General features: G+C 42.5%; 1 long non-coding RNA gene across 1 annotated transcript; it reads right to left on the reverse strand.

The window, feature by feature from the left end:
- Nucleotides 1–22046: 22046 nt before the first annotated feature.
- Nucleotides 22047–23529, reverse strand: LOC119300459. The gene is made up of 2 exons (XR_005146443.1): nucleotides 23123–23529; nucleotides 22047–22641 (listed from the first exon to the last, which is right to left on the reverse strand). It is a non-coding gene; the product is annotated as an uncharacterized LOC119300459 (long non-coding RNA).
- Between the last annotated feature and the right edge of the window lie 200 nt (nucleotides 23530–23729).

The raw sequence follows: 23729 nt of genomic DNA on the forward strand, positions 1-23729 counted from the left end.
TAATTTTAGATAATGTATGCAAACTAAAGAAATGTTCAGTTGGATACTAATTTTAGAATATTTATGAATTTTAAAAATTGTGAATTCACAACTCATTCATGATTTTAGAAAATTGTTCATGAATATAAAAGAAATCTTGAATATAAAAATGTTCCTGAATCCAAATCTTTTTCCAGAATTTTAGAAAATATTCATGAATTTTAAAAAATATTTTGGGAGTTGAAAAACAGTTCACAAATGAAATAAAACCGAAAATAAAAAAGACAAAGAAAACCTTAAAAAATAGAAATGGATTAAAGTCGATGGAAAGACACAAAAAAGCGGAATTGGGCCGGCCATGTCACTCTTGAGAGGGTACATGTTCGCCAGCTATGTGACGCGGATGGTTAGAAGGACATTGATAACCCAGCCCATCAGGGTTCAAGTTCTCGTGCTTGTATTTATTCTGGATTTATTTCAGAAATTTCGGCGACACGCGTTCAGTGAAAGGAGATATTCCTGTTGACTACGAGGCGCCTACGGTGACTTTGTAAAATCTCAAGATAAAATAACGGCTCAATCTCTTTAAGGTGCACAAGGGTATAATGTGCGCGCGTGTTTATAGAAATGAGTGTATGCTATGCACGTGTATACGAGCAGTTGCGCATATACTGTGTTAAGAAAAAAGCTATGTGACGCGGTACCCACGGATCGTGGGACATACATATCGCTCGTACAGTCGTACTGATTCCTTATTTTTTTACAAGACTAGCAAACATGCCCATGCGTTGCAACGGAAGAAAACGGTCCCCACACGCCATGCCCACTGAACATGGCTAAAGTCTTCACCCTTATGCCTCTAACATAATAAACATGACTAATACCTCACTTTCACATACACGTCCTCCATTTCAATATGACATTAGACCCATGCTTTCGCTTGTCCTCTTTATCGTCCTCGTCACTGGTGGTCGCGGTATGAAAGTGCGTTATATCGACTAGAGGGGGTGAATAGGCGATTTTTATGAAATTCTTCACTAAGGAATTTGCCGGTGAGGAAATTTCTTAGCGAAGAACTACTAGCAGCGGAATAAGTATTCAAAAGTAAACATAACAAAATACAAGCATAGTCATCATGATGAAATGAAGACGGGCACAGAGTACAGGAAGCGTAAGCACAGGATAAATTCTTCCGTCAAAGTCTTCAAACACAGATATGAACAATCACACAACACAGTTATGAGCAAATGAACGAGTTGAGGGAATAGAACCAGTAAGCTTGGTGAAGACAATGATTTGGTAGACCAGTTCCAACTGTTGTCTCAGTTGTACGTCTGGTTGGAGGGTCTGAGTATTTAAACTCGAGGACACACAGTCCCGGACACCCAGTCCTGAACACGCAGCTCAGGACACCCAGTCCTCACCGTATTCTCCTTGAACTAAGGTCACACAGACCTCGTCCAATCACTCGTGGTAAGTCTTCAGGTGACTTCCGAACCTTCACAAACTTGGTCACTCGACGATCCACAATTCCTCTTGGATGCTCTAGACCATGGCGCCTAACCGTCTGGAAGAAGCACAGTCTTCAAAGGTAACAAGCGTCAGATCCATGCAGGATCAATCTCTTCGGTGATGCTCAATCACTTGGGGTTTGTAGGTGTTTGGGTTTGGGGTTTTTCCTCACTTGATGATTTTCACTCAAAGTCCTCGGAGGATGGGTTGCTCTCAAATGACAAGTGTCAGTTTCTCTCGGAGCAGCCTACCAGCTAGTGGTTGTAGGGGGCGGCTATTTATAGCCTAGGGAGCAGCCCGACATGATAAGACATAAATGCCCTTAAATGATATGACCGTTAGGTGGATAGATATTTTGGGACAGCTGGCGCATAGCACAGCAACGGTCGGAATTTTGAGTAGCAAAATCCTCAGGGCTATCATCTTCCTCACTATGTAGGCAATCCGCACTAGTGAATTCCTAACTCCACAGTCAGAACAAATTCCTCAGAGACGAGAAGAACTTCGTCTCTGTCACTGATGAAATTTGACTGAACTGTATGAGATTTCCAATGGCTTTACTCGAAGGGATTGGTAGGTGTAGGATTTTGAGTTGAGCATCACATGTAAATTTTTCCTTAGTATTTCCTCGACCCCCTTTAACAGTACAGTGTTTCCTATGACTCAAGAAAGAGAAAATGAAACTACGAAAACAAAAGTCTTCACACTTCATGTTCCTCGAATGAATACCAAGTCTTCAAGGTCACACCAATTTCTTCACTTTCAAAGTCTTCAGAAAGTCTTCAGAGATTTAAAGTCTTCAGTCAAAGAACTTCATTTTTAGGGGTCGACTCTCTCTGTAAATATCAAACTCCTCAGAGACTTATAGACCTGTGTACACTCTCAAATGCATTAGTCCCTTAACCTATAAGTCTTCAATACACCAAAATCACTAAGGGGCACTAGATGCACTTACAATCTCCCCCTTTTTGGTGATTGATGACAATATAGGTTAAGTTTTCAACGGGGATAAACATATAAAGTGTAAATACTGATATTGAGGAATTTGATTGCAAGATATAGAGGAACTCCCCCTGAAGATGTGCATAGTGAGGAATTTGCTTTTGAAGCAATGCACACTTGAAGAGTTGAATCATGGAGATCTCCCCCTATATCTTGTAATTCGTACACGCATTTTACATATAACAGTGAAGAATTTGAAATGCATGATGAAATATGGTGACTGATGTAATTCAGCATGCGTGCAATAATATTAGCGAGGAATAAGCATGCAGAAAAACGTCTCAAGAGTATCAGAGCACCATCGGGTTTAAGTTTACAACTCGATCCAATAAAGTCTCAGAAGAACGAGAGTTGTAACTTGGAAAAAAAACGCCCATATAGAAAGACCCGCTTGAAGACTAACTCAAAATTCTCCCCCTTCGTCATCAAATGACCAAAAGGATCGAATATGAGGACTAACACCCCTGAAAGAATATCAAGTTGAGGAAGGAGCGCCAGCGTTGTTGGGGTCGTTTGTCGTAGTAGGGCCTGCCGCAGTGTCGTCCAAGTCTTCATTTTCATCAGTATCGCGCGATGAAGAATATGAGCTAGCCACTAAGGAAGGAACCTTGACCTTCTTGAATTTCTTCGGTGGAGGTGCAGACCAGTCAAAATCTTCCTTGAGACCCATTTTCTTTAGATCGTCTTCACCATACAGATGTGACAGAATGGCCCAGGTGCGACCGAACACTTCATGGAGGTAGTAATGGTTTTTCTTCACTGCATTGTGTGTAGCAGTCATGTTGTGAAGAAATGAACCAAACTGACGCTTAACCCATTTATGATTTTGATCCACCTTCTGGTGAAGACTAAGCAGAAGCTCACGATCAGTCATCACACGAGGAGCAGTGGCTTGAGGAGTAGCCTTGGGTGCATTGGCAGAGTCATGTGTGGCAGAGTCATCATTGGTGGAATAAGAGGCAGCTTTGCGAAACTGTCCATCCAATGGACGAATGCCTTCATCTATAATAGCTGGTGCCTTGCCCTCTTCATCAACTGAGGAATAGGTCTGCTTGAGGACTTCAATCGGGGGCAAGTAGCTGAGATGATTCTGAAAATCAGCTTTGTAGTTGAGTGAAGACCTTGTCCTGAGGAATCTCATAATCCAATATGCATAAGGCTTCAGCTCAAACGGAGATAGTGCAATATTTGCCAGAGTCCTCATGAAGAAATCGTGATAATTGACATGAATGCCATGAACGATGTTGAATACCAGATTCTTCATGATGCCAACAATTTCCTCATCAGATGAGTCGTGGCCTTTGATAGGACTCATTGTCCTCGTAAGAATACGATAGACAGTTCTGGGCACATAAAGCAATTCCTTCACGAGGAATTTGGTTCTTGGTGCCTGACCTGGCTTCAAAGGTTTCATCAGCACCTGCATGTAGTGATTTGTAAGTTCAGGTTCACTGTAGATGCAACGAGCTTCTTCAAGGGGAGGACTGAGTGGTAAGGCATGAAGCAATTCAGAGGCTGGTGCAGTGTAGTGAGTGTTTTCAGACATCCAGTCCAGCACCCATGAATTCACATCTTCAGAATCTCTTGTGATGTGCAGCGTTGCATAGAATTGAAGAATCAGTTCTTCATTCCAATCGCAGATGTCAGAGCAAAAGTTTAACAGTCCAGCATCATGAAGAACACTGAGGACTGGTGCGAAGCATGGCAGAGATTCCATATCCACGTGAGGAATATGCTCATGGTAGAAGATTTTCTCTTTGTTGAACAGCACTGAGGAATAGAAATTTGCTTGACTAGCAATCCAGAAACGCCTCTTCCTAATGTGAGCAGAGTTATAAGGGTTGTAGTCTTCGAAGAATACATGCTTGTCGAAGAAATCATCTACCTTGAACTTTTGCTTGCGTGAGAATGGATCCTTTGGCTTTGGCAGAGGAGTGTCAGTGAGTTGCATCACGACCTCAGGAATCGCAATCTCAGGTTCTTCAGGCTGAGGAATTTATGGTTCCTCTTCAGTGGCAGTCTGCGTCTTCAGATGTTCAGCAGTAGTAGTTTCTTCAGCACTAGTGGCTGGAATTTCCTCATGTACAGATGAAGTGGGGTGAGTTTCTTCAGAGCCCATTTGAACAGTTCGTGCGGGGGACTGAGGTATTTGCTGCAATGGTGTGAACATTGGAGAGTTTGGATGCTGACTTTCCCAGAATTCATCACTTATTACAGGTGTGGAGCAGCCAACGTCCACATCTTCATCTTCCATTTCTTCAACGCCAGCCTCTTCAGCTGTGAACTGAGGCATGGGCGAGGAGATGATAGGTGTTGAAGGGATCGTATCCACTTCAATTTCTTCATCAATCTGCTCTGACGAAGCAGCAGAATGATTTTCTTCATCAGATCCGCTAGGGATCTCATATTCTTCATCAAAAAGAACAAGGTCCTTTGATGGCATGGTTGAGATTGGAACAACATCAATGGGATTAGCAAATGAACTGGTCAAAGGCTTCATCTTCTTCGGAGCTGAAGAATCTGAAGTAGCTGATGCTTTCCTTTTCTTCACTGTTGCACGCTCTGCAGCCTTGGTCTTCTTCACATCTGATGCAGATGGAAGGATCGGAGTTGGTGTTGGCGCAGGAGAAGGAGAGGATTTGGTTGATTTTCTTCAGGCACAACTGATGTAGTTGCCCTGATTTCTTTAGTTTCTTCGGGCGCACCACTAGTGGATGCCCTGGCAATTTCTTCAGCGACTGGAATGCAGTCATCAGCCCTGGAACTCACATTTTCTTCAGCAGCCTGATTTTCATCAGTGGTGCTGGCATGTTCTTCAGTCGGCTGAGCGGATGCTTCAGCCTGAGGAACTTCCTGTTGCGTTGGGGCAGCAACATTGGAAGTGAAGTTATCCGCAAGTTTCACAAAACAAACCTTGGCTCCAAGCCAATCAACATGGTATGCGTCAAATTTATCACTGGGTTTCTTGATCTCGGATTGAGTAGTGACAAGTTCTTCAGTTGTCATAGAGACAACGTTTTTCTTCAGATAGTGCTCCTTTTTGTACTGCGCTTTCTTGATCTTCCTGGCCTTCTCATATTTCCATTTTTCTTCTTGGATAAAATGGGTCAGCATGTGACTTTGGCCGGGAGTCAACTTGAAATCAGGCATGGGAGTGTTGGGGTCCTTGTGCCAAACATCAATGTATTCGAGGATCAACTTGGGATCCAAAAGCAGTGGCACATCTGTTCCCTTGGCTCTAGCAGGCCTGACTTGCCTATCTCTGATGATTTCTGCAAGTTCATCATCATCAGCTTCGTCTTCTTCAGACGGCACTTGGAAAGCAACTTGCTTCTTCTGAGGACTTGGGCGAGGACCTCGTCCAGCAGTGGCCTTTGTCTTCAGTAGAGAGAGGGTCCTGTTGAGGAATTAGGTGCAGCTGAGGAACTAGCTGAAGCTCCTGAGGCAATTGAGATGCTTGCAGTCCTTTGGCACGAGGCAAGATGCACATGTGCTGAGGACTTTGTCGGAACAGCCGAGGACTTTGGAGGAGCTGAGGATTTTGAGGGAGCAGGAGCAACATGAGGAATTGGCCGTGAGGGCTTTGAGGATTCTGGCCGTGAGGGCATTGCTGAGGAACTTGGCCTTGAGGGCACTGTTGGTGAAGCACTTGGCTTGCGTGCAGGCTTCTTTGACATAGCCTTCTTCGGCTTGATAGCAAAGGCCTCAGCAGAGGCAGCAGCAGCAGCAGAGTCTTTATTGAATTTCCTCACTGCTTCTCTGGCTTGCTTAGCCAACTTGGCTTGGCGCTTGGCCCATTCATCACGATAGTCCTCACCACGCTTGAGGCTGGTGGGATCAGCTATTTGGCTAGGTGCCAATGGAGGTCTTGGGCATGGAGGATTGAGTGAGAATTTCTTCATGTACTTGGGAGTGACATATCTGTACTCCCTTCACTCTCTAGCCCCTCTCCTCTCTATCTTCTGAATGCGCACCTTGCGCTCATTCTTGGTTTCCTCAGTAGGTGTGCAGTACCAGCATATATTTCATCAGGGATTTCAAACATTGTATTGACCTCAGGCCTCTTTCCTCCTTTCTGTGGCCTTTTACCATCAGCCATTTTCTTCAGTTGAGGAATTTGAACAAACGAATTCTCTAAAGAAGTATGCAACTTTTCTTTGAGGAATGCTGCAAATGAGTTAAGTTGATGAGAACCTAGTGATTCAGCAGCTGACATGAGTACCTTGAATAGAGTATAGTTGCGAGGAATTTGGAGAGGTCATATGCGTTCTCAGAAGGTTTTTCAAAAAGAACAAGTTTGAGGAATTTGACTAGATGAGTCTTGAAGAATTTCACTAAGCGTTCTTTGTCTTAGGTTCCAGAGTTGTATAGATTGAAGATCCACACAACTGAGGAATTTGACCAGATGAGTCTTGAAGAATTTCACTAAGCGTTCTTTGTCTTAGAGAAACGAATCAAGAACAGATGACTTGTGAGGTGTTTACTGTGTGAAGGTATGAAGAAAAACACCTTTGAAGATTTTGTAGATAATCATTCGAATCAACAAGGGCACTAAAAGTAACTTTTAATTACCCTGGATGAAGAACATGACGAATAGTGAAGTGGAGAGGTGAAGTTCGTCTGTGTAGATCTTCCATGCCCTAACTCGGCGGAGAAAGACGGCTACGGCGGCGGCGGAGTGAAGATTTCCGCGGTCGGCGCAAGTATGTCGGCGACGAGGTCGAGGCAGTGAAGCTCTTCCTCACCGGCGATGATGAAGTAGCGGCGCCGCTAGGGTTTGAGAAGCTCGAGCTGGAGAGAGGTCGAGTGGAGTAAAAGAAGTGAGGAAGGGAAGGAGGGGTATTTATAGCCACGGTGAAAAATTGTTCGCCCGAAGAAATTGGACGAACGTGCCCCTGACCCTTCTCATTCGCTTGACGTGTGTCACCCACGTACTGAGAGGTGGAGATCATGTGCGATCGTGGGTGAATGGATAAGTGTATCGTGGGATGCGGAACGGTTTGAGCGGCAAAGCTGAAAATTTAGATAAGATAGGTTTTAAAGTTCCGTTCGCAATTTCTTCAGCTGACAAGGACACGGTGAAGATTTTGAACGAGTTTCAAATAGAACGCATATGAAGAATTTGTGAATAGTTTGGGTTGAGTATAGCATAGAGGGGAAGGGTCCGATCACATTCACTTAGCAGAAAAACCAACTTGAAGAATTAGCAATAAGTGAATACTGTAGAGGACATAAACTCATATATATATATAGCCAATGAAGAAAAACGACAGAAAATGTGAAGACAGTGCAAAGTTGAAGAATATGAAGAATTGAGGAATTTCAACTTTTGGTGGTGGCGTGACCCACCGTATAAGAATGATGACTTCAGACACCTCGTACAATTATCGTAGGGTTCTGAGAATCAAATTCTTTGTTAATTTCTTCACACTAAGAGTGTTATTCTTCATTGATTGAAGAAAAACATTTCTTCATGTGTTGCACATCTAAGTCATCAATTTTGCATAAGTGTTAGGATGAGTGTCTTTTTCAAAGAACATTCGAAGATTCTAGGATATTTAGCTCACACCGCAACTTGCTAAATCTCTTCTCATCCAAGGGCTTTGTGAAGATATCGGCTAGTTGTTCTTCAGTCTTCACATACTCAATAGAAATATCGCCCTTCAACACATCATCACGAAGAAAATGATGACGAATCTGAATGTGCTTAGTCTTCGAGTGCTGAAATGGGTTGTGAGCAATCTTGATGGCACTCTCATTATCACAGAAGAGAGGCACATTCTTCATGTTGACGCCGTAGTCCTTGAGAGTTTGCTTCATCCATATCAATTGAGCACAGCAAGAACCAGCGGCAATGTACTCAGCTTCAGCAGTAGATAGTGATACGTAGTTCTATTTCTTCGAGGACCAACAGACCAAAGATCGTCTGAGGAAATGACATGTACCAGATGTTGACTTGCGGTCCACACGATCACCAGCATAGTCAGAGTCAGAATATCCAATGAGATCAAAAGCCGAGCCCTTGGGGTACCATAATCCAAGTGTTGGTGTGTGAGCTATATATCGAAGAATATGCTTCACAGCCTTATGGTGTGATTCCTTCGGTGTAGCTTGAAATCGGGCACACATGCAAACACTAAGCATTATGTCTGGCCTAGATGCACGTAGGTATAATAAAGAGACAATCATGGAGCGGTATACCTTATGATCGAAGTCAATACCGTTTTCATCAGTGCACAGATGGCCATTTGTGGGCATAGGAATTTTGACGCCTTTGCAATCTTGCATGCCGAATTTCCTCAGTACATCCTTGAGGTATTTCTCCTGGGATATGAATATGCCATTGCGTTGTTGACGAATTTGAAGACCTAAGAAGAATTTCAACTCTCCCATCATAGACATTTGATATTCTTCACTCATCATATAGGCAAATTCATCACTATAACGTTGGTCAGTACAACTAAAGATAATATCATCAACATATATTTGGCACACAAACAATTCACCATCATAAGATTTAGTGAAAAGAGTAGGGTCGAGTGAACCGGGTTTGAAGCCTTTCTTCATGAAGAATTCCTTCAAGGTATCATACCACGCCCGTGGGGCCTGCTTGAGGCCATAGAGGGCCTTGTTGAGTCTGAAGACTCTGTTAGGATTCTTTGGATCTTCAAAACCTGGGGGTTGAGCAACATATACTTCTTCCTCAAGCTTACCATTGAGGAATTCACTTTTCACATCCATTTGATAAAGTGATATCATGATGGTTAGCATAAGCAAGTAATATGTGAATAGCCTCAAGTCTAGCAACAGGTGCAAAAGTTTCATCAAAATCAATTCCTTCAACCTGTGTGTAGCATTGTGCTACAAGGCGTGCCTTATTCCTCACCAGAAGGACATTTTTAGCTTGCTTGTTGCGGTAGATCCACTTTGTGCCAATGATATTGTGCTTGCAAGGATCTGGACGTTCGACCAGTTCCCAGACATTGTTGAGCTCGAACTGATGTAATTCTTCTTGCATGGCCTAAATCCACTCAGGCTCCAGAAATGCTTCATCTACCTTAGTGGGCTCTGTAATAGAGACAAAAGCATAGTGCCCACAAAAGTTAGATAAATGTGAAGCTTTTGAGCATGTGAGAGGACCTGGCACTTTGATGTCATTGATGATCTTTTCAACTTGCACTTCTTTTGCAATGCGAGGATGAGCTGGTTGCCATTGAAGAATTTGATCAGCATTCTCTTCAGCACCATTTTCTTTGGTATTTTCTTCAGGGGCATTAGCTCGACGTTCTTCATGTTCTGGAATGAATTCTTCAGCAGATTCTTCAGTAGGAATGACATCCTCAGTAGTCTTGAACTTGATAGTTTCCTCAGGTGCTGGTTCATCTATCACAGTAGGTAGGTGCTCTCTTTGCGAGCCATTAGTTTCATCGAACCGCACATCTACAGTTTCAACAACCTTGTGAAGAACGTTGTTGAAAACGCTGTAGGTGTGTGAGTCCTTTCCGTAATCAAGCATAAAACCTTCATGTGCTTTCGGTGCAAATTTTGAGTTGTGATGAGGATCTCTAATCCAACATTTAGCACCGAAGACTTTGAAATAACTTACATTGGGTTTCTTATCAGTGAGTAGTTCATAGGCAGTCTTCTTGAAGAATTTGTGAAGATATACTCTATTGATGATGTGGCACGCAGTATCAATTGCCTCAGTCCAGAAATGACGAGGCGTTTTGTATTCATCAAGAATAGTGCGAGCCATCTCAACAAGAGTCTTGTTCTTGCGCTCCACGAAGTCATTCTCCTGAGGAGTATAAGGAGCAGATAACTCATGAGTAATACCAAGTTCATCAAGATAGTCATCGAGACCAGAATTCTTGAACTCAGTGCCATTGTCACTTCTGATGTGCTTGATCTTCACACCAAAGTTGGTTGAAGCCCTCGAGGAAAATCGTTTGAAGACTTCCTGCACTTCATGTTTGTAAGTAACAAGGTGTACCCATGTGTAACGAGAGTAATCATCAACAATAACAAAGCCATATTGAGATGCTTCATTTGAAACAGTAGAATAATGATTAGGACCGAAGAGATCCATGTGAAGCAATTCAAATGGGCGAGTAGTGGTCATGATAGTGTTTGTTGGATGCTTGGCCTTTGTCATCTTCCCAGCTTCACAGGCTCCACACAGGTGATCCTTGAGGAATTTGGCATTCTCAATGCCAATGACATGCTTCTTCTTCGCAAGCGTGTGCAAATTCCTCATGCCTGCATGACCAAGTCATCGATGCCAGAGCCAGCCTTCTGAAGCTTTTGCAAGTAGACACACGGCTGGTTGTGGTCCTGTAGAGAAATCAACAATATACAGGTCTCGTCTCCTAAAGCCTTCGAAGACTTTGGAATTGTCAGCTTCCATAACCACAACACAATGGTACTTGCCAAAGACAACAACCATATCAAGATCAAAAAGCATTCAGACAGACATAAGGTTGTATCCTAAGGACTCAACAAGCATGACTTTGTCCATGTGTCGATCCTTTGTGATCGCAACCTTACCTAGACCCAATACCTGACTTTTGCCTTTGTCGGCAAAGATGATATGCTTCAGATGCGACGGAGATAATGGAGCATCCATCAATAGATTCCTGTCACCAGTCATGTGATTTGTACATCCACTATCGAGGACCCACTCAGTGGCTTTGGGTTGATCATCCTGCAGATGAATTAGTGCAGCTTACAAACTCATATACTTCATCAGTGAAGAATATGACATCAATTCATCAGATCAATTTCATCAAGAAAAAGAACACATAAAGCAATATGAGGACGTGAGAAATGAAAGTTCATTTCTTCATGATTAGCCTGCGTCCTGTCAGGTATCCTCAGGTCTCCACCAATTCTCCAGACGATTACGTACGTCTGGAGACCTGACCCTGCAGAAGATATTAGTTCTTTTTCTTCACCACCCACATCTGAAGGGGTGGCAAAGAGTTCATCATTCTGCAAGCTCCATACGAGAAGGATGGCATAGAAGCCAGTCCATTTCATTTCACATAAGAGGGGTTAGAGTAAGCATAAGAGTATGCAAAGAAATTCTTCGAGGACTTATGGACATAATGATTTGAAGAATAATGCACATATCCATAATTCTTAGATCTTCCCTGCGAAACAGACGGGTTAGCACGATGATGTTCATATGAGGACTTTGATCCTTTTGAGGAATATGATCCATGTGAGGAGTTTGGTCCGTATGAGGACTTGGATCCATATGAAGAATTTGGTTCATAAGAAGAATTTGATCTGGGGTTCCTATTCTTCACAGGTGGCGTCATGATGACATTCACCTGAAGATTTTCAAGGCATCTTTTGGGAACCCAGATTTTCTTCATAGGGGAACCGTTCCTACAGTTTGTGCTAACATATCTAGCAAATACTTCACCATTCTGATTTTTGAACAGTTTATAGTTGGAGTCAAATGACTCATCATCAGAACGAGGAGATTCACATGCAAATCCAGATAAGTTAGATGGATCAACTGGAGGTCCCTTTGCAGCAACCCATGTAGTTTTGGGGTACTGCTCAGGCTTCAATATGTACCATCAGCATTGAGTTTCCTCTCAAAGGCAATACCCTCTTTCCTAGGGTTCCTGTTGAGGATCTGCTTTTTAAGCACATCACAAAGAGTCTGATGCCCTTTGAGGCTTTTGTACATGCCAGTCATGTACAATTCCTTCAGCCTTGCATCATCAGTGATACTAGCAATGTCCTCAGATGAGGAGTTAGTGATAGCAGAGGCATGTGAAGAATTTGAAACATTAGCAGCATTTGAACATTTAGGTGAAGAATTAGCAGATTCACGTTCAATGCACTTCAAGCATGGAGGAACAAATTCTTCTTGAGAAGCACTGATTTGTTGAGCAAGTAATGAATCGCGCTCCTTCTAAAGATCTTCATAACTCACTCTTAGCTTCTCAAGGTCTTACTTTCTTTGAAGAAATTCATAAGAAAGCTTCTCATGATCCGATAAGAGTGTTATGATGACTTTCAAGATTGTCAAGCTTGGACTGAAGTCTCTGAAGATTTTCAGTCAAAGTTTCAGTGCGATCCATTTCTTCACCCAACATATCATCACTTTTGTCTAGCATGTTTTGAACCTTTTCAAGAGCCCTTTTTTGTTTTACAGCAATCTTAGCAAGTTTAGAATAGCTGGGCTTAAGGTTTTCATCAGATTCATTCTCACTTGACTCAGAGGAGGTATATTTGAGTATCTTGGCACCCTTTGCCATGAAGAAATAGGTGGGAGCGTAGTCATCATCACCTTCATCAGCCTTGTTGGTGAGGTCATTTTCTTCAGTGTTGAAGATAGACTTGCTGACGAATGCAGTAGCGAGAGCTAGGCTCTCCACTCCGGATTCGGACTCCTCAGATGTCTCCTCTTCCTCATTTTCTTCAGATTCAGCCTCAGAGTCCATTTCCTTGTCAATGAATGCCCTAGCCTTCTTGGAGCTGCTCTTCTTGTGATATGAAGGCTTTGAGGATTTTGATGATGAAGATTTTGTGGATTTCTTCTTTTTCTTCGCATCATTAGAACTGTAATTCTTATATTTCTTCTTCTTTGATTCCTTTTCCCACTGAGGACAATCTTGACTGTAATGTCCAGGTTTCTTGCATTTGTGAGAGAGCCTCCTCTTGTAGTCACTGGATGAGGAATCATTGCTCCTTGAGGGTCTTCCAAGGCGACCACGTCTTGAGAGCTTTTGGAACTTCTTCACGAGCAGAGTCAGATCATGGCTTAGTTCTTCAGGATCACCAATGCTGCTACCAGAGTCTTCATTTTCGGACTCAGATACCGCCTTGGCCTTCAGTGCGCGTGATCTGCCATAGCTCGAACCATAGAGAACTCTTTTTTCAGCAAGTTGGAACTCATGAGTATTTAGCCTCTCGAGAATATCAGCGGGATCAAGTGACTTGTAATCAACACATTCTTGTATCATCAATGCGAGAGTGTCAAATGAGGAATCAGGCGATCTCAGCAATTTCTTCACCACCTCATGGTCGGTGATGTCAGTGGCACCAAGTGCTTGAAGCTCATTTGAGATGTCAGTGAGGCGATCGAAGGTTTGTTGAACATTTTCATTGTCGGGTCTTTTGAAGCGATTGAAGAGATTGCGAAGAACATCAACTCGAGAGTCACGCTGTGTTGAGACTCCTTCATTCACTTTGGACAACCTGTCCCAGATAAGCTTCGCTGTCTCCAAAGCACTTACTCTGCCATACTGTCCTTTGCTCAGATGGCCACATATGATATTCTTCGCTTGAGAGTCGAGTTGCTTGAATCTCTCCACATCAGCAGCATTCAGAGAAGGTGTGAATGAGAGAACACCATTTTCCACAACATACCAGAGATCGTTATCAATTGCCTCAAGATGCATTCGCATCTTATTCTTCCAGTAGGGGTAGTCCGTCCCATCGAAGGTAGGACACCCAGCAGAGACCTTGATCATACCTTCGGTCGACATAACTAAACTCCGGGCGGTTAAACCAAAATCACACAGAACAAGGGAGTACCTTGCTCTGATACCAATTGAAAGTGCATTATATCGACTAGAGAGGGGTGAATAGGCGATTTTTATGAAATTCTTCACTAAGGAATTTGCCGGTGAGGAAATTCCTTAGCGAAGAACTACTAGCAGGGGAATAAGTACTCAAAAGTAAACATAACAGAATACAAGCATAGTCATCATGATGAAATGAAGACGGGCACAGAGTACAGGAAGCGTAAGCACAGGGTAACACAGGATGAAGACAAACAGACTGAAGAAATTAAACTGAGGAAATTGAGAAAGTCTTCAGTCAAAGTCTTCAAACACAGATATGAACAATCACACAACACAATTATGTGGAAATGAATGAGTTGAGGGAATAGAACCAGTAAGCTTGGTGAAGACAATGATTTGGTAGACCAGTTCCAACTGCTATCTCAGTTGTACGTCTGGTTGGAGCGGCTGAGCATTTAAACTCGAGGACACACAGTTCCGGACACCCAGTCCTGAACACGCAGCTCAGGACACCCAGTCCTCACCGTATTCTCCTTGAACTAAGGTCACACAGACCTCGTGGTAAGTCTTCAGGTGACTTCTGAACCTTCACAAACTTGGTCACTCGGCGATCCACAATTCCTCTTGGATGCTCTAGACCATGACGCCTAACCGTCTAGAAGAAGCACAGTCTTCAAAGGTAACAAGCGTCGGATCCACGCAGGATCAATCTCTTCAGTGATGCTCAATCACTTGGAGTTTGTAGGTGTTTGGGTTTTGGGTTTTTCCTCACTTGATGATTTTCGCTCAAAGTCATCGGAGGATGAGTTGCTCTCAAATGACAAGTGTCAGTTTCTCTCGGAGCAGCCAACCAGCTAGTGGTTGTAGGGGGCGGCTATTTATAGCCTAGGGAGCAGCCCGACATGATAAGACATAAATGCCCTTCAATGATATGACCGTTAGGTGGATAGATATTTTGGGACAGCTGGCGCATAGCACAGCAACGGGCGGAATTTTGAGTAGCAAAATCCTCAGGGCTATCATGTTCCTCACTGTGTAGGCAATCCGCACTGGCGAATTCCTAACTCCTCAGTCAGAACAAATTCCTCAGAGACCAGAAGAACTTCGTCTCTGTCACTGACGAATTTTGACTGAACTGTATGAGATTTCCAATGGCTTTACTCGAAGGGATTGGTAGGTGTAGGATTTTGAGTTGAGCATCACATGGAAATTTTTCCTTAGTATTTCCTCGACCCCCTTTAACAGTACGGTGTTTCCTATGACTCAAGAAAGAGAAAATAAAACTACGAAAATAAAAGTCTTCACGCTTCATGTTCCTCGAATGAATACCAAGTCTTCAAGGTCACACCAATTTCTTCACTTTTAAAGTCTTCAGAAAGTCTTCAGAGATTTAAAGTCTTCAGTCGAAGAACTTCATTTTTAGGGGTCGACTTTCTGTAAATATCAAACTCCTCATAGACTTATAGACCTGTGTACACTCAGAAACGCATTAGTCCCTTAACTTATAAGTCTTCAATACACCAAAATCACTAAGGGGCACTAGATGCACTTACACGGTGCCAGTTGCCACTGACCAAGTGGCCAGATTCAATAGCTGGATTGTTGAGCCCCCTTCATGTCCAGTGAAATAAAGAGCATTGAACAAAGATGTTTTTATACCCGGCTAATATAATAGGGAAAAGCACTATCCTAATATATGTCTGTATTACCATGTAAATTGAGTAGTTTGTGTTAAATAGACAGTGAAACCTTAGCTAGAGTCCTCATGCATTATGACGGGTGTCACTTGGCTAAGCGAAGTCAGTGGTATGTGAAGACACAATGGAAGATTCTTTTCTTATTTATTTCTCTCTCCTAGTTATTTCATTCCTTTGTCAGGTCTCACGTCATTTGACATGCAGTTGTCTCAACTAAACTTCCCTCCTTTATTTTTTTGTCACGTCCCTCCTTACCCTTGGATTATTGATTCCCAAGTCAGCTCCTTCATACCTAAAAACTCAAAAAAGTATATCAACTGGAAGGATTATCTATAAGAAACCAAGTTGGGACTATATAAAAAACAAAACAACCTTCGCCTAAACACAAATATTGATCGCCTAGCCTGCCTTGGGCAAGCTTCACTGGACCACAATGCAAGCCGAGGCCAAGCGAGACACCTGAGATGTTTTTCTTTCGCGGGTAACAAATGGCGTTTTTCCTTCACGGGGAACAAAAGGTATTTTAAAAATGTTCAGGTTTCAGAAAAAAATAAAAATTGTCCTTTTTGAAAAAAAATTGTTCGAGCTAAAAAAATTGCACAAATATCCGCGTTCTAAAATATATTTACTTTTTAGAAAAAAATTCTTTGCTCTTAGTATCTGGCGCGGCTGTTCGCTAATTTAATATGTCGCGCTGTAGTTTGAACACAACTTGTTTAGTCTAGTGGCTAGTATTTTGATGCGTCCAGCGTGAGCTCCTGTGTTCGATCCCTCGTGGCGCCTTATTTTTTCTCTTCGACTATTTTCACTGGCCCGAGCTGTTGGCACAGCATCCGCTAACGGGCCGGCCCATCGCGGCTCGGCTCTGTGCGTCATGCGATTTTTCTGCCAGAAACAAATTGGGACGAACCAAAAACGACTGGTCCGACGGACGAAAAAGAATCTTGGTCCCACGATAAACCAAAATAATTGGAGAAACAATTCTCCTTTTAATATATAATTAGGACATAGGCCCGTGCGTTGCAACAGGAGATCAAAACCCTGGTTCATATCCTCTATTTGAACATGGCATCCCACCCGTATTGTTTCATATCCTCATTCACGTCCTCTTTCCTTATGTACACTTTCTGTTCATAAGAGGAAAGAGTGAAAATATCACATAATCAGTTTTAGTGTTATCCTAATTTCTAACATTACGTCAAAAGGTGTATATAATTCTATTACCACTATTATTTTTTACATTTTTTTCAAAAAATCGGATCATCCTTCTATGTATATAATTCTAGTGTTCATAAACCGAATATAATCTCAATTGATCACAAAATCTCTAACATTTTTTGTTAGCTGCATATTAATTTTTGATGAAAATCAATGCTATCAATGAAATAAAATTTTGTGATCAATTGAGTCCGCAAACTTAGGTGTCTCCATAATGAAAAGCTAGGAGTCCGCAATATTTTCATTTGATCGAGGTTTCGTTTTATCCATTTGCTTTGTACGACCATAATTTCCTTTAATTACAAGAGATGGCATGGTCCTCCCTTCCAGCCTCCATTTCAAGCGAGTTAACTGATATTCACACCCCAACTTTTTTACTGCGTCCTTTTCTGTCTTCTTTCTTATATTGCGAAATTCCTTTGCTTTCAAGGTTAAATAGGACCCACACTTCAGCCTCTGTTCGTTATTCTTGGTGTCTTTTTTATTCTGTGACAACTCGTGGGCTATATAAACTGATAAAAATCATGTAAAAAAGCGAGGTGAGACTATTTAAATGCATAATGAGCGGTGTAGTTAACATACACAGGAGCTGGTCCTAGCCTGAAGGAGGCAAATACCAGGTCGTGGGCTCAATCCTTAGTGCAAGTGGCAATTTTTTTGCGAATCCTTCTTCTCAGCACAAGAGCAGGCCCATGGCCCAGTACGTTTGTGACATACACCAACAAAAGGCCCAGAGCAGCGTTGGCGTGCATAGACCCCAAAAAACAGCGGTAACGAATTGTAGCAAAAAATAGTACCACCTCGAATACAGTAAAAAATATATAAAATCACCTAAGCGGGACGAAACCAAGAATATCACCTTGCTTTAATAGTAGGTATAGATTATATAATTATAATATTAATATTAATATTAATATTAATATTAATATTAATTATATTATTATTATTATTATTATTATTATTAGGTAGAGAAAACAAACACGTACCGATTCCTATTACGCCTCCCCTCTAGCCTCCGCGCATTGGGCCGCTCCATAAATCAGGTTCTCTCAACACGTTCGTTTGGGTTGCTGGACTAGTCCTTTTCTTTTCCTTTTTATATATTTTCCTCACTATTTACATCGGTTTCTTTAATTTTTGTTAACTATTTTTATTTTATTTTACTTTTATACTGTTTTATTTATAGTTTTCATTGTTATTTCTTCTCTTTCTTTTTTTTGTGTTTCCATACAGATTTTTATTTTTCACTTTTCGGTTTTCTATGTCTGTTTTGAACAGTTATTATTGGGTTTTTCATTGTTTTGCACCAGTTTTCTTTGATTTTTTTACACATTTAACATATTTCAAATACATGATTATAATATTTTCAAACATATATTTTCATGCCTATTTTGTTCAGTACACATTGTACATTTTTTGTATACTTGTGAAAAAAATTTATGTACATAACTAACATTTTCAAATTTATGATTAATATATTTTCAAATACATGTTAATTTGCTTTATGATACTAATTTTTTTTAAATCTTTATGAACTTTTTTCTATATTGTATAAACATTTTTTAAATGTCACAAACATCTTTTGGGAACGTGTGAACATTTTGAAATGTAACGTACATTCTTTTAAAATGGTAGCAAACATTCCATTTGAATTGCATGGCCACTTTTTAAAATAAATAACATTGTAAAAAATGCCGCGTACATTTTTTACACTACATGATCTTTTTTTTAAATGTGCAATGATTTTTTTAAAAAAAATACAAAATTACTTTTGCATAATATATGTATTTATTATATTTTAATATATAAAAAGGCCAAAAAGCATGTGTGGACGAAGCGTGACAACAACACTTGTTTACTGGTTCAGCGGAGTAACAACTTCATGTAGGCAACACAGTCTTCTCTCTCGCGCAACGGGTACCTCTATCTACCATGTGAAACAAAATATATTCGACTAAGAAAAAGACAAGAGATTTTTCCGAATGGTGCAGCCCACTCATTAGTGATGGCCCTTCTCTGATTAGTTTGTAACAATGTAAAAGTGAATGAGATACACAAAAAATGCCTACTTATGTCCAGAATTGTAATGAAAATCTTTTGAAATGCAGACGATATGATGTGTTAGCATCATATAAACTGGTAATGAAACATGACTGGTTTTTTATGGCGACTAAGGGCGCTTATGATAGTTATTCTGATGAAATTATAAAAGTGCTAGATCTCCCACTTTTAATAATGGCATGAAGGTATCTCCAATCAGGCTAAGCAAATATGGCACACCATTTGTTTGCGGACAGAGGGGGTCGGCACCCATTTGCCCGCCCCTAAATCCATGCAAATTCATATGCACGTAGATCACACATACCACATTCCATAAAATCAACATAGGACAGGACATAGAATAGTTCATATATAGCATAGGGGAAGTTCATATATGGTATGGTCCATAGTTAGCACATAGTACTACAACTAGTAATTCATATTGCAACTACTAGATCATGCTAAATCATAGAAAAGAGCGAAATGCAACACCCCTTGGCCTTGCTCTTTCCCTTTCATCTTCAAGGCGGCGGTAGTACATCGCGAAGACGACGTAGGGGTCATAATTGGCAGCAGCATGCTTGCTCCACAACGAGGCGTTGGATATTGGCGGTAGTGGTGGCTTGTTCGGCCACGAGCCATTCCAATGCCTCAATGCCCTCCCTCAATGCCTTGGCAGTCTTCTGGAGCCGATGGCAGGCGTTCACCTCCTTGCTGGTCAAGGGTCGACATAGGACAAACCTGGAACAATCGCTCCTCTTTTGACTCTGAGAACATGGCAAATCAGCACAGAGTATCTGTATCCGACCCAGTTCACATTCTTGGCGCGATGAGATGCACAAGCCTTTGGCTAGGGGCTTTTGCGGCAGGCTCAAAGGGCTCAAAATTGGCTCCTATCACTGTGTCAACGGGTTGATCGGGAGCTATATAAGCCCCACAGAGCCAAAAGGGGAGGGGGTGCAATTAAGCTCGACGAGTCGTGGCGGGCGGGCACGAAGATAGACTCGCCACACCAGGCCATCGAGGAGAGCACGGAGCTTGATGAGCTGCCCTATATTTCCATCCGCGACCGGCGGAGGGTCATGGGGATGTCCAGCTCTTCATCGGAGGGTGCGGAGCTCGTCTCTCTTGTGAGCGTATCATAGTCAATGGGGTCCGCCTCCAATCTTGATTTAGATTGAAACCGAACATGGTGGCGTGGGACCGGTCCGAAGCCGAGAGGACAGGGACATAGAGATCAAAGTGTGGCGGTGAGAAGAGAGTGATCTATGATTTAGGATCCGAGGTGCGATGAGGGTGGAGTTTTGTGGGGCTGAGATGGTTCAGGACAGGCTAAATCTGCCTCGCATATGCGGTGAGGTCAAGGGGTTTCAGAGACCCAAGAAAAATGAAGTTAATTTAAGGGTCTGACTAAAGAAGTATTCTTTTATTGATCATTGTGCGGCTTGTCCACGTGAGCAAATGGAAATGTGTTTGGGTTCCATTGGAAATGGCCTACGATCCTCTTAGGGCATGTACATTAGCTCAGACGGCAGCTGTCTGTAATTTGTGTCCACGTCATATGAAGATAGAGCTATAGACACGTCCTACAATGGGGTGTCTTTTCCGCTGTCTGCTAGCAAAGTGGCCGTTGGATGGGCACTAAAATAACTATTTATTAACACTAATTACATGTAGTCTCTGCTCGGATTTGCTGCTTGTTCGGCACAGCATAAATCTTAGTCTTCTTTCCTCCGTACTATACTCTTCCTCCGGTGTTGAATCTTCTGATTGTTATAGTTTTTCTTTGCCAATTCTTAGCAGCATGCAGTAAAAATCATCTAATCTACTCATTTCCTCTCCTACAACTAAAACTCAGCCTCCATCAATCAAGCTACGGGGCAACAAAATTCTGAATCAATGCATGTAGCTACCATTGATGGGAGCAAGTATAGACGGAGTCTGCATGATGAAGATTTGAAGACGTTTTCCACGGGAAGAACAGAAGCAGCGGCGGCAGCTGAGTTTGATGGGAGAATCGAAAAATATGGCTGTGATTCACGAGGACAGTGAGATATACGGCGCCGCCGCTAGCCAAGATTCACGAGCACAGAAGACAGGCCCGCCATGGCTTCAGAAAAGAAGGCAGTTGGAGATTTACCGACGCCCATCCATACAACGGCAAAAGAGGCGTCGATAGCCAGCGAGTTTCAAGCGAAGCGCCCGTCTACAGATTTACCGACGGCCTCCCCTTTTTAGCTTGTTCTCTCTCCTCCACATCATCTAAAATCCTAACTGTCAGCCCTTATAGACAGCTGACCGTACACTGTTGTACATGCCCTTAGATGCGTGAGGCGTTAGCCCATATGTAACTGTAGCGGTGTGTTTTTCTTTTTGAAAAAAAAAGATTGAAAGCCTCCTCCCTGTTCAATAATATACAGAACCATCTTTATTATACTCCCTCCATTTCATAACGTAGTGCTTCCTCTATCCCTATGCTTCAATTTTGATCATAAATTTAACTACCAAGAACAATTGCGGCGGGAGCAAAAATTTTATCAGTGAATTCGTATTCAAAAGAAGTTTTCAATTATATATTTTTTTTTCTCCCGCCGCAGTTGGTCTCGTTGGTTAAATTTATGGTCAAAGTTGGATCTCAGAAAACGCGGGCGCACTATATTTAGAATGAAGTATGATTCAACAACAATTTAAAGCCATGTTTCTAACGACCTTTATCGTTAACCTAGAAATTTGATAACGTGTTCTGAACTCGTATATCACATAGACTGCAAAGACAATGCCTGGACAAGAAAACGGCGTCATGCCATCATCATTCACCATAACTAAAGTCTGGCATGATTTTCACCGACAATTGTGCCACCCCAACTACGTAGTTGATTGGATCTGTGCAAAGCCACACTCTAAGGACTCATTCGGTTTGAAAGAAATCAAAACGTAGGAATTATAAGTAGTATAGGAATTTGATAAGATGACACTTGCCATCCTAAAGAATTGACTTGTCTAGTTCCTACGCGTAAAATAAGCTATGAGTGAATATGTAGTTTCCTTCAAAAACACAGAAAAATAATAGTATTTCTATAAAATTTCTGTACGCATTTCCTACAAACTAAATACATATATAAAAAAATTTCCTCCGAAATTCTTGTCCCCGTGTTTTTCCTACAAAAATCCTCCAAACCGAAGACGCACGCAGCCGCCGGAACGCCAGTCGAGGATGACCTGCAGCCGCCCCTCACCGACCCTTCTATGTGCCGCCGGCCGGCCAAGGGCCACACCGCGATGGATCTGAACTGGCATCAGATCCACGATCGCCACCAGCAACCATCGCCTGAGAGCACGCCGGAGACCGATCCCCGCTGACCCTCCGGCCATGGAGGGGACCGCTGCCGCCGCCGCCTGAACAGGGAACTCCGCCCTGGCCATCGTGCTCGTTGGTCCAATGACCACCACCAAACTCCCTAGGGAGGATACACCATCGGTGGCCTATGAGACCACTGGGGATCAGATCCACGCCGCCCCATCATGGGCACCGTGGCCTTGTCTAGCAGCAGCCTCCGGGAGCGGCGAGGAGAGAGAGAGAGAGAGAAATTGGGAGGAGGGTGGCGGCGGCAGGCAAGGGTCGCGGGAGGAGGGTTGTGCTGTAGCTGTGTTAATTCAGTCCTGTGTTAAACATCTTAAAAAACCGTAATTACCAAAGTAGTACTGCTGAAATAGTGCACCTCCAGTGGCCTTAAGATCCGAGTTGAGGAATTAGTAGATTCAGAATATCATGACGGGTAGTCGAAGCAAAGATTTGATCTGAAGAGCTAATTGTGCATTCTACTTGCAGGGGCCAAGCAAGAATACCCCTTGGGAAGGCGAGGAGCCAAAGAAGTGACGAAGAATCACAAAATTCTTGAGCTCTGGAGTCTGGAGATTGCTCTACAGAGCACTATGCCTTTTTCTCTCTCATTGTGATTATTCCCATTTTCATTCCAGGTGACAACTATCAAGGCAGATATGCAAAGGACAAGCTTATCTCTATCCTAGAATCTGCATCCTTCGCTGCGCGTACCGGCGCCGCAGTGTGTGTACATGCGTCATGCATCTGAAAAATGAAGAAGTAGAAGGAAATATTTTTCTTACTTGCAGCAGATTCCCGCAACATCATACAGGAACCAACTGTGACGCGGCATCTCTTCCTCTCAACTTTTGCTGGGTGAGAATGTTGAAGGAAAAGCAAAGATTGCACCTTCATCGGATCGTGGCCTCACCGCGCCGCATATATTTGATAAGCTAGGCCAGGTCCAGGTCGACGATTATGATGTGGCCGTCAAAAGTAGAAGAAGCAAAGCAAGTTGGACATGATTCTCCTCCAACAGATAAGTGATGAGAGGAGCCGTGTGGATGCTATTCTGAAGCGTGGTGAGAGGAGCTGTGTGGATGCCATTCTGAAGCTGAGGCGACTCGGCACCGGTTCCTCAGAAACCAGCTTGGTGAGCTGGTCGGAATCAGTTCTTGGAAAAGCACTGGCCGTACCATATCGGTATCCTGCATCGTAGCCGACAGGGTACTTCTCGTCGCTGACGCATTTTCTCCTGTATAATCCCTATAACACTAAACTCTCTAGTTTTTAAAATCCCATATTAAATTGAGGTCTCTAATTAGAATTAGGTCACCCGATTTTGACCAAGAGTCAACAATTTCTCAATGCTTTCTTATTCAATTCTTTTATACCATACCAATACGCTAT

Source organism: Triticum dicoccoides, chromosome 5A (assembly GCF_002162155.2).
Source record: "Triticum dicoccoides isolate Atlit2015 ecotype Zavitan chromosome 5A, WEW_v2.0, whole genome shotgun sequence".
Taxonomy (NCBI): domain Eukaryota; kingdom Viridiplantae; phylum Streptophyta; class Magnoliopsida; order Poales; family Poaceae; genus Triticum; species Triticum dicoccoides.